The sequence below is a fragment of the Notechis scutatus genome, chromosome 6 (genome assembly GCF_049901735.1).
Source record: "Notechis scutatus isolate UNSWTSFEM ecotype Mainland chromosome 6, rNotScu1.2, whole genome shotgun sequence".
Lineage (NCBI taxonomy): Eukaryota > Metazoa > Chordata > Lepidosauria > Squamata > Elapidae > Notechis > Notechis scutatus.
The window spans coordinates 9749278-9758512 of record NC_142014.1 but is presented as its reverse complement, the minus strand read 5'-3'; the positions used below and the strand labels follow the sequence as shown (position 1 = coordinate 9758512).

The 9235-nt window shown below is 40.3% G+C and overlaps 1 long non-coding RNA gene across 1 annotated transcript; it reads right to left on the bottom strand.

Moving 5' to 3' along the window:
• Positions 1 to 376: 376 nt before the first annotated feature.
• LOC148130116 (uncharacterized) lies at positions 377 to 6729 on the bottom strand. The gene is made up of 4 exons (XR_015750200.1): positions 6638 to 6729; positions 3377 to 3441; positions 616 to 731; positions 377 to 407 (listed from the first exon to the last, which is right to left on the bottom strand). It is a non-coding gene; the product is annotated as an uncharacterized LOC148130116 (long non-coding RNA).
• Between the last annotated feature and the right edge of the window lie 2506 nt (positions 6730 to 9235).

Below are 9235 nucleotides of genomic sequence, written 5' to 3'. Positions count from 1 at the left end.
CCATAGTGCAGGCCAAAGCTTGATACCTTCCAGATGTTCTGAACTGCTGGTGAGTCTGGTCCATAAAAAAGTATTGGGGGAATTATAATCCATAACATTTAAAAAGCATCAGTTGAAATTATGTTGAATATGATCTTGCAGGCCCTCTGTTGTCAACAATATCATATTTAAGATTTCTATTCCCTATGCCCATGTAATAAGGGAACTATGTAGATGTGTGTAGTTGTGTAGACAATCAGTTGAGTTTCAACCAAGTGGCACGCCATTGCAACCAGAGTTATTGGATTTCCAAGTAGTGGTTGGGCAAATCCAAGCAAATTAATTTATAAAATTGTATATACATACCATGCTAAATTATAATCTGTGTATTTTGATTATCCCCACTCAAATTCTTCTGATTTTCTACCCTGGAAAATCCATCAGAAGTCAGTGAAAAACGTTGTGTAAGATCACTTCTCTTCAAAATTTGGACTTAAATTTCTTTAAACTGCATTTTTAAAAATACCTTACAATATGGGGTCTTGGGAGTTTGATAACATTAATTGTATTTTATTGCATTGTTATTGCATTGCAGTTATTTATTGTTTTCAAATTTTATTCAATAAGAAAACTGACCCAATTTGATGTAGTGGTTAAGGCAGCAGGTTAGAAATCATATGACTGTGAGTTCTTGTTCCATTTTAGGCACAAAGCCAGCGAGGTGGCCTTGGGCAAGTCATTCTTGATCAGCCCTAGAAAGAAGACAATGGCGAACCACTTCTGAAATCTTGCCAATAAAACTGCAATGACTAGTCCAGGAATCAACCTTGATTTAAAGGCACACATGTGTACGCGCGCACGCGCACACACACACACACGAAAAAATGAATTGACCACATAACAATTTATGTAACACTTAACACACTGGAGTCCATACTGTAATTCTAAATTGTATTAAGAACTTCACTTCCTTTTTTGAATAGACTTGAAAACATTTCCTGTGATCTGAAATCTTAATTTAGCAAATATTATATTATGTAAATAATGGATTCTGCAGAATGATGAAATGATATTATGTTATTATGTTCAGATTTCCTGCGTCCCAATCTGTAACTACCATCAATGGATACTAGAATTAGAGAATATAAGGATATCATTATATCAATTTATATTTTTTAAAATTCAATTTTATAGGGTGGAGTTCATGCGGTGTGAGACTTCAGCAGTCACTTATTTCTCCTAGTACAGAGTAATATCTTTAATCATACCATAAAAATTGAAAATAATGAATTAGGTTTTCCAGTCTCTGTTGTATAGGAGCATACTTTAATGTAACCAGAAGTTCATTTCAGAGCCAGATACTCTTTTATGGTTGTCGATGTTTTGCAAAATTAGGAAACAAAAGATGAGTACTACCTCTTTGAGTATTTCTCAGTGTATTTTTCTCAGTTTAATTTACAAGCCCTTTGTATGAAATATAGCTTTCATCTCCTGAGTTTTCCCTATTAAAGCTCTAGGTTTTTTTCTTCTTCATTTATTTTGTGGTTATTTCATTTCTTATCTCAAATGGTTTCTCAACACAGCAGTATCTCATTAGAACAAAAATTGGAATTGTTAACCTTCCAATTCTCAATAGTTTTTTTAAGCCATTTTAAGGACATAAGAGATCTAATCACAAACTCTTTCATGTTTCTGAAGACTTCTTAACAGAGTAAACTACTTGAAAATGGACAATAGGCTTATTTCAGTTAAACTCCTATTATGCTCAAGAGGGAACAGAGATTTTGAATCCTGTTAAATTGCAAATGAAGGACAGTTTCAGTGCAAACAATAACTTGAGATATACACGTCTACTAAATCACGTTCTTAAACACATGGACTTAAATAGACCACAAACCATTCTCTGGTCTTTGAGCCACTTAATATAATGATGTTTTGCTAGAGTAGTTAGATTTCCAATTCTCTTCTGCAGTTGAATGTGCTGTTTATGTTTCCTCTGCTACAGGTAAAATATGCTGACTTAGGGAACAACCCTATGGCTCTGGAGACAGCAGCCCATGGTATAAGGGACTAGATTTCCTGCTGCAAGATTTTTAAAACTTCAAACCTGGAAGGAGAATATCCATCCTTGGAGATCTCTTCTCAGCTCAGTGATCTGACAATCACTGTCATCTTTGTTTAAGGATGGGTATCCTATAACAGAAAGCCCACCAAATGGATATAATAGGTCAACTTCCTATCACTTCAATTCCTTCCCAAATGCCTCCCAGTTGTCCCTTCCTGCTCAAAATTTGGTCTAAATGAACACCTTTCTGTTTGCACAATGGGAAAAATTGCCCTATGATATAATTCAAAATTTTGTTCAGTGCTAGAATTGTTCTATATCCAAACCAACCAATGAGTATGTGCGAACCCTCAAAATAATTGATGAAATTATGTTCTGATATTATAATGGCAGTTATCACAACCTTGAGTATTGCAGAGTTATACAATAATGAATTTCATTTCAGTCATATACTAGAAGTACCAAGTAAAGGAGGCAGGCTTGAAATGGACTAGAATTAGCTGGACCTTGTTTCACTTAAGTTAGTTAAATCAAGGACAAAACTATACTCTATCTAAATAATAACAAGAAATACAAAGATTTTCAAACAAGATTTAAAAAATCCATTCTTTGAAATCCATAGAGTTAGCTTTAAATATAAGTTATGATTTTACTTTAAAAACCAGTGGCCTAAAAACAGGGAAATAAATGTTCTTTGTGTACTTGTTGCCTTTAGACAGCTAACATGAGGAATAATCCTATTGCTTTTGCTTTTAAAATTAAATAATTAATACTGAATGAAATTATGGGACACTATGGTCACCTAAGAATGACAGCAAGAAGGCATGTAATACAACTATTGCACTGAAGCAGATTCAGGTATGGACACAGCTTGGTCCATTTATGAACTACAAAAAATAATATTCAGCCAATGGTCAAGCTCATTAATAGAGCTCATGGCGAAATGGGAATAGGGAGAGGTACAGCAAGACACAAGTTTTAACTAAAGAGCAAATACTTGATTGTACTCAAATACTTTGATACATAGTCTAAACCAGTGGTCTCCAACCTTGGCAACGTTAAGACTTGTGGACTTCAACTCCCAGAATTCCTCCAAACAGTGCTGAGAAACACGTCTCCGTCAAACTCTGAAGATCTTCTACCAGTTAGTAAAGACAATAAATACTTCGAAGAATCAAGGCTTCTTATTCTACTTCTCGGAATTCTGTGAGCCAATTATATATTGCAGATATCTTTATAAGCTTTGTTTCAATATTTTTTCAGAACCATGGGTAGGAGGACTACAAGATAGAACAATTGCAAAATCAGCATTTGTTTTATTTATTTACTTACCAAATTTCTACACCGCCCTTCTCACATAAATCCACATTGAAGGACATCTTGTCTCAGTCACTGAACTGCAAAATATAAGCAAATTATATTAGCCATTAGATATATATATGTGTATGTCAATATGTTTGCTTGTTTGTGTACTTTTTAAAAGATATTCTGCAGTAAACATAGCTTAACAAAAAAGCTCTAAATGAAAGGGAAGGGGGGAAAAAAACTACTTCAGGCAGCTGTAGCTTCTCTGCTGGTTTCCAATGAATATTGGGGCAATAATTCTAAGTTAAGAAAATCTATTTTACAGACTGCATTCCTCAAGATCAAGAGCATTCTCACAGTTACCTTGCAATCCATAGAATCTGCTAAATGCAGCCCACTTGATTGTATGTACTTTTTCCTTCCAAATACAAAAGGCAAAGAAAGGGAGTTGTCCATTTTTTTCACCTGTTCAGCCTCCTCCTCTTGCCCTTGAGATCCAGCACAATGCACAATGCACTAACTTTCTACTCTGTAATTATAAATGAAGCTGTATATCATCTTAGCTAATAGTATTTGAATAGTAAAGTGTTAATTTTTTGGCACATAAGTTGTGCTATTTAGGCATAACATGAGTTGACCCTCTGTCTATATCATTAATCATAAAAACACATTTACTATAGCAATCGGCTTGGTTTCTACTATCCTGATATACAATGTCACACAGGATGTGTTTCATGCATAAAGCATTTATTTTAATCCAAAAAGTACTCCTCTCTGACTGCATATGGCTTTCACTGCACTGGTTCAAGTCATGCCTTTAACCCATGCAACCGCTCTACAGTAACAGCCTGGCTTTCGTATTCATCACCACATTCTTGTTCCAAATTTTAAATCCACTGCAGTTCTGCAATGGATTATTTCTAGCAACCTCATGTGTCTAGCATTTCTGTTTCCCTTTGTACACCTGATCCAAAATAGCAAGCCTTCCTGTTAATTGAGAGACAATTTGGGACCATATTTATTGTCTGACATATCTATAAATAGTTAAATGGTGCGCTATTATGAGCCACATTTGCTGTGAAATCTGCTACAAAGGGATCTCGGCTGATTAGCAGGGCAATCTGCTCTGCCTCACAGAACACCTGAGAGGATAAAAAGGACCCAGGAGCAGGTAGAAGGGCCCAACTGAAGATCCTTGGAGCAAGTCAGACTGAATTGGTTCTACGCCCAAACCTGTCTGAACCCACCCCTGCCTGAACCTGATTGGTTAATATTGGGATGGGCAGTGAGAAATAGTTAACGGAGGGGAAAGTAGAACTTAGGGATTTTGGCACACAATTTTGAGTTCTGGCTTTGCAATACTGCAATACATTTGATCTCTAATAAATTACACCTTTCTCAACAAGTGGAGCCAAGGATTGTTTCTATTTAGAGGCTTAAATTCTGGCAGGTCCAACAGCCTTTTCTAGTGTTATTCTGGCAAATAAATTATAAATGGATCATGAAAGATTAATTATAATTATATATGTGCCATTACTTTTCTGATTTGATTTTCTATTAATGTAAATTCTTTTGTTTCTAAGGGGCAAAAGGAGCTGGACAATCTCAACATTTTTTAAGAAGTATGAACATTTGATCACACTTAAAAATAAACGTTATCAATTCCACAATACATGTATAATTACTTTAAGGAATTGGTAAGGTGAAGCATGGGAGCCAGTGAGATGAATTATAATACTATAGCTTAAAAAAAAAAAAAAAACAGATGGTATTCCCAAGCTATGCCAACAAGTAGTACAGTAAGCTTTTAATGGAGCAAATATTGATGTTACCCAAATTAAGCTTTACTTGGATGACATCCAGTTCCCTAGAGCTCCAGTTACAGAGTCCATAGCTCTAACAGATAAGATTTTGTAAGATGCAGTTAAAGAGACAATTGCCTCTTAAATTATCAATGATCCTTCGAGAAAAGTGGCTCATGGCAGAATGTTCTAAATGTGTATTTTAAACATATTTTTTTAAAAAAAATGCAAACATATAATTGTATGTAATGAATGTTTTTAAAAAAAGAAATATGAAAAGTTCAGCAATAGGTGAAGTTAAAAGGCAAACATATTGTAAGGTTGCTAAATGGATAATTAAAGGTGAAAGATGTGTTAAAATAAATACAATTAGATATAATTATATAATATGTATCATTGTACAATATCTCAACCATTCAGAATTCATCAAGTCATAAAATGTCTCACTTTCTGCAGAACAGAAAGAATACAATATTGTCATATCGGACAATGATTATATTTACAAATTAAATTTCGTTTGAAATGTTCTGAATATTACCGTATTTATCGGCGTATAACACGCACAGGCGTATAACACGCATCTTCATTTTAAGGGGGGAAATTTCAGGAAAAAATTTTTAAAAAAATTCTGCCTGCCTGCCTTAGTTTCTGGTTGTTTGGGAGCAGCTTCGGCTGAGAATAATAACTATTCGCCTCTTTTACTCAGCCGAAGCTGTTCCGATTCAACCATTAACGAAGGCAGGCAGGCAGGCAGAACGGAGCACTGCGGGCGGGCGGGCGGGCGGACGGGGTGGGGGTGGGGGAGAGGCGACAGGAAAAGCCCCCGCTTCTTTGAAGCAGTTTCTTCCTGTGCTGGTGGAGGAGCGAGAGAGCAACTGAGAGAGCTGACCCAGAGAGAAGGACAGGCTTGGTTGCTTCCTCCCTCCCCTTCTTTCATTTGTGTCCTTGATCCCGATCCCAGCAGCATTCACCGAAGGCTTCTTAACATTATATCGGCGTATAACACGCATACATCATTTCCCCTATTTTCAGGGGGGAAAAAGTGCGTGTTATACGCCGATAAATACGGTACTTACAAAATAAGATACAAAACTAAGACATTTAGACTCTTTTCAGCAGAGGTGGGATTCAAATTTTTTTACTACCAGTTCTGTGGGCATGGCTTGTTTGGTGGGCGTGGCTTGGTGGTCATGTGACTGGGTAGGTGTGGCCAATTTGGCAAGTTGGTGCGGCACCTTGCTGCGAGTTGTGTTGAGTTGGCCATGCCCACTCAGTCACATGACCGATGCTGCAGAGGCAGGGTAATTTCCTACGTACCTTCCCCCCCCTCCGCCCTTGGGCTGACAAAAAAAAAAAAGCCTAACTAAAGATCACAACTGCCTGCCGAGTCTACCTGCCAAATGGGTTTTGTTTTGGGGTGGTTTTTGTTTTGTTTTTTGCCAGAAGCCCCTCGGAAATAAATTTGCACTGCCAAATCTTACTGTACCTCGTTGTTGTGATACTGCCTGTTGCTGCTGCGGGCGCTGCTGCGGCCATCTGGCTGCCCAGGTAAAGAACCACACCATCTCAGGATGACTGTGAGGAGCAAGAGGGGAAGCCAAGGCGCTCGCCTCATAGCAGTCAACTTCGCTCTCCCTCATTCCGGTTAGGCGCTCCTGGTGTGCACAAGGAGCGTGAAGAGAGGCAGACGCCACACAGATGCATTTTAAAAGTCAGAGAACTTTGCCCAAGACTTCTTGTGAGTTCAGGGGCTACACCTTTCCCAATGATGAATTGGCAGTGAACTAACAAAACATATTCCAACTCTTAAAGATCAGCTTTAAGAGAGCCCCCATGGAAGAAGCCGAGAATGAGAGCAAAAGTTGCAGCGGCGTTGGGCGACGGGTGTGTGTGATGGGCCCCTCTGTGGTCCCTTCCTGGGTGACAGCTAGGGCTTCAGCATCTCCCCTTTTCCTCAGAGGTGCAGTGTCTGCCTCCCTTCACACTCTTTGTGGAGGGACACACATGCCTGTCACCCCCGCTGCCACTAAGTTTGTTCTCAGTTCTCAGCTTCTTCCATGGGGGCACTCTTAAAGTTGACCTTTAAGTGGTCCCAGAACATCCACCCACTTGCGCGGCGTCCACCCTCCCAGAGCATGCTTTCTTCCTTCTCCTGGCGGACGCGCTTCTTCCAGTCCAGCCAGCCAGCAGGTGACCACATGTCCTGGGGCTTCTCGTCCCCCTTGTCGCGAGATGCCTACAGCTGCTGTGTGCATTTTTCGGTACAGCTGCAGTCCAGCAGCCACACCGAAAAAAGCATGCCCTGTTCTATTTGCCTGGCCCGGCAAGTCCAAGCAGCTGGCGCATAGAACAGGGTGGCACTGGATTGTTGGAGAAGTGGAGTGAAGCTGGAGATCAGTAACAGCCTCTTTTGCAGTACAGAAATCCTCCCCGAATCAGCCGACTGGTCTTCTCTTCCTCCACCTGTTTGTTTTGTATGACCGAGGAGGAGGAGATCAGCTGGCCAAAGGGGTGGCTGTTGGAGACGACTCTTTTTCAATCTCCAGCCCCCTTTTCAGCACAGAAATCCTCTCCGAATCAGCCAGCTGGTCTCCTCCTCCTCGGCCATACAGAACAAATAGGCAGAGAAGGAGACGACCAGCCGGCCAATTCTGGGAAGCTTCCTGCTTTCTGCAAAAGAGTGGCTATTGATCTCCAGCTTCACTCTACTTCTCCAATGGTCCAGCACTGCCCTGTTCTGTGCACCAGCTGCTCGGACTTGCCGGGCCTGGCACAAAGAACAGGGCGTGCTTTTTTTGGTGCGGTGCGGCTGCTGGACTGAAAAAAGCATGCAGCAGCTGCAGGCATCTCATGACAAGGGGGGGCGAGAAGCCCCAGGATATCCGCCCTCCCACCTGATGGCTGGGCCAGGCCGAACCAGGCTGGAAGAGGCGTGCCCACCGGGGGAAGGAAGAAAACATGCTCAGGGAGGGCGGGCAGGTGGGCAGATGTCCCGGGGCTGCTGCACATGCACACTGCATGTGTGGCAGCGGCACACGCAGTGCGCATGTGCAGCAGCCCTGGGACATCCGCCCAAGCTGAGCCATAGCCACCACATCGTAGGAAAAGCTAGGGGAGCGACTGGGGCAAGTAAGCAACCGGGCAACCGGGTCAGGGGTGTGGCCAGCCAAGGGTTCACCACCGGTTCAGTGACCCATGCCAAATCACAGCTATCGGTTTGCTCGAACCGGTGCGAATCGGTTGAATACCACCTCTGCTTTTCAGTTTGAAACTACATGCAATATAGCATAGGATCTGCTATACTGTGCCTTCTTAGATATCTAAGAGTGATAAATCATTGAGTTGTAAAAAATTTTAAAAATTTGTTTGAATTAATAAGGGCAGCTATGATAAATGATAAAATATTATGAGACTGTGTCAGTATGTAACAGTATTATTCTTTCTAAGTAATAGGATTTCATCCATGGTATGTTAATAGATTCTAGGTTGCAGAGAATAGTTCAAACATTGCAGAAATTGCAGTTTGAACTGATATTTCATATATTCCTTCTCAATTCCTTCTCAACACTGTTGCTGTTTTTGAAACATTGCATGCAGATGTTGGATCCCTCCTCCCCAAAAAAACATTATTGTATATTCAGAAACAAAAAGACAAATGTAACCCTTAATTACCTTAAGAAAAACACTGCTGCAAGATATATTCCTGTCTGCTATATTGGAAGCTTGATAAAAAGCAGAATTAACAATGCTTAAAAGGGAAGGTTACATCAGGGAAATTTGCATTTTAAAAGTCTTTCTCTGGGAATTATGCACATCAAAGAACAAGATATTTTTCATTAGAAAATAAAGTTTGTTGAAAAAATAATTAGTATTAACAACTAAACAAGGCCTAGTGTTTTAAGCTATTACCTGCTACAGCAGTGATCTCCAACCTTTTTTACGCCGCGGCCCGGTACCGGCATCAGCTGGGCGCCGCGGCCCGGTACCGGCATCAGCTGGGCGCCGCCATCTTTTGATGAAAAAGTGCTTCCGGTGACCTCACCGGAAGCACTTTTCATAAAAAGATGGCGATGAGCTTCGATGA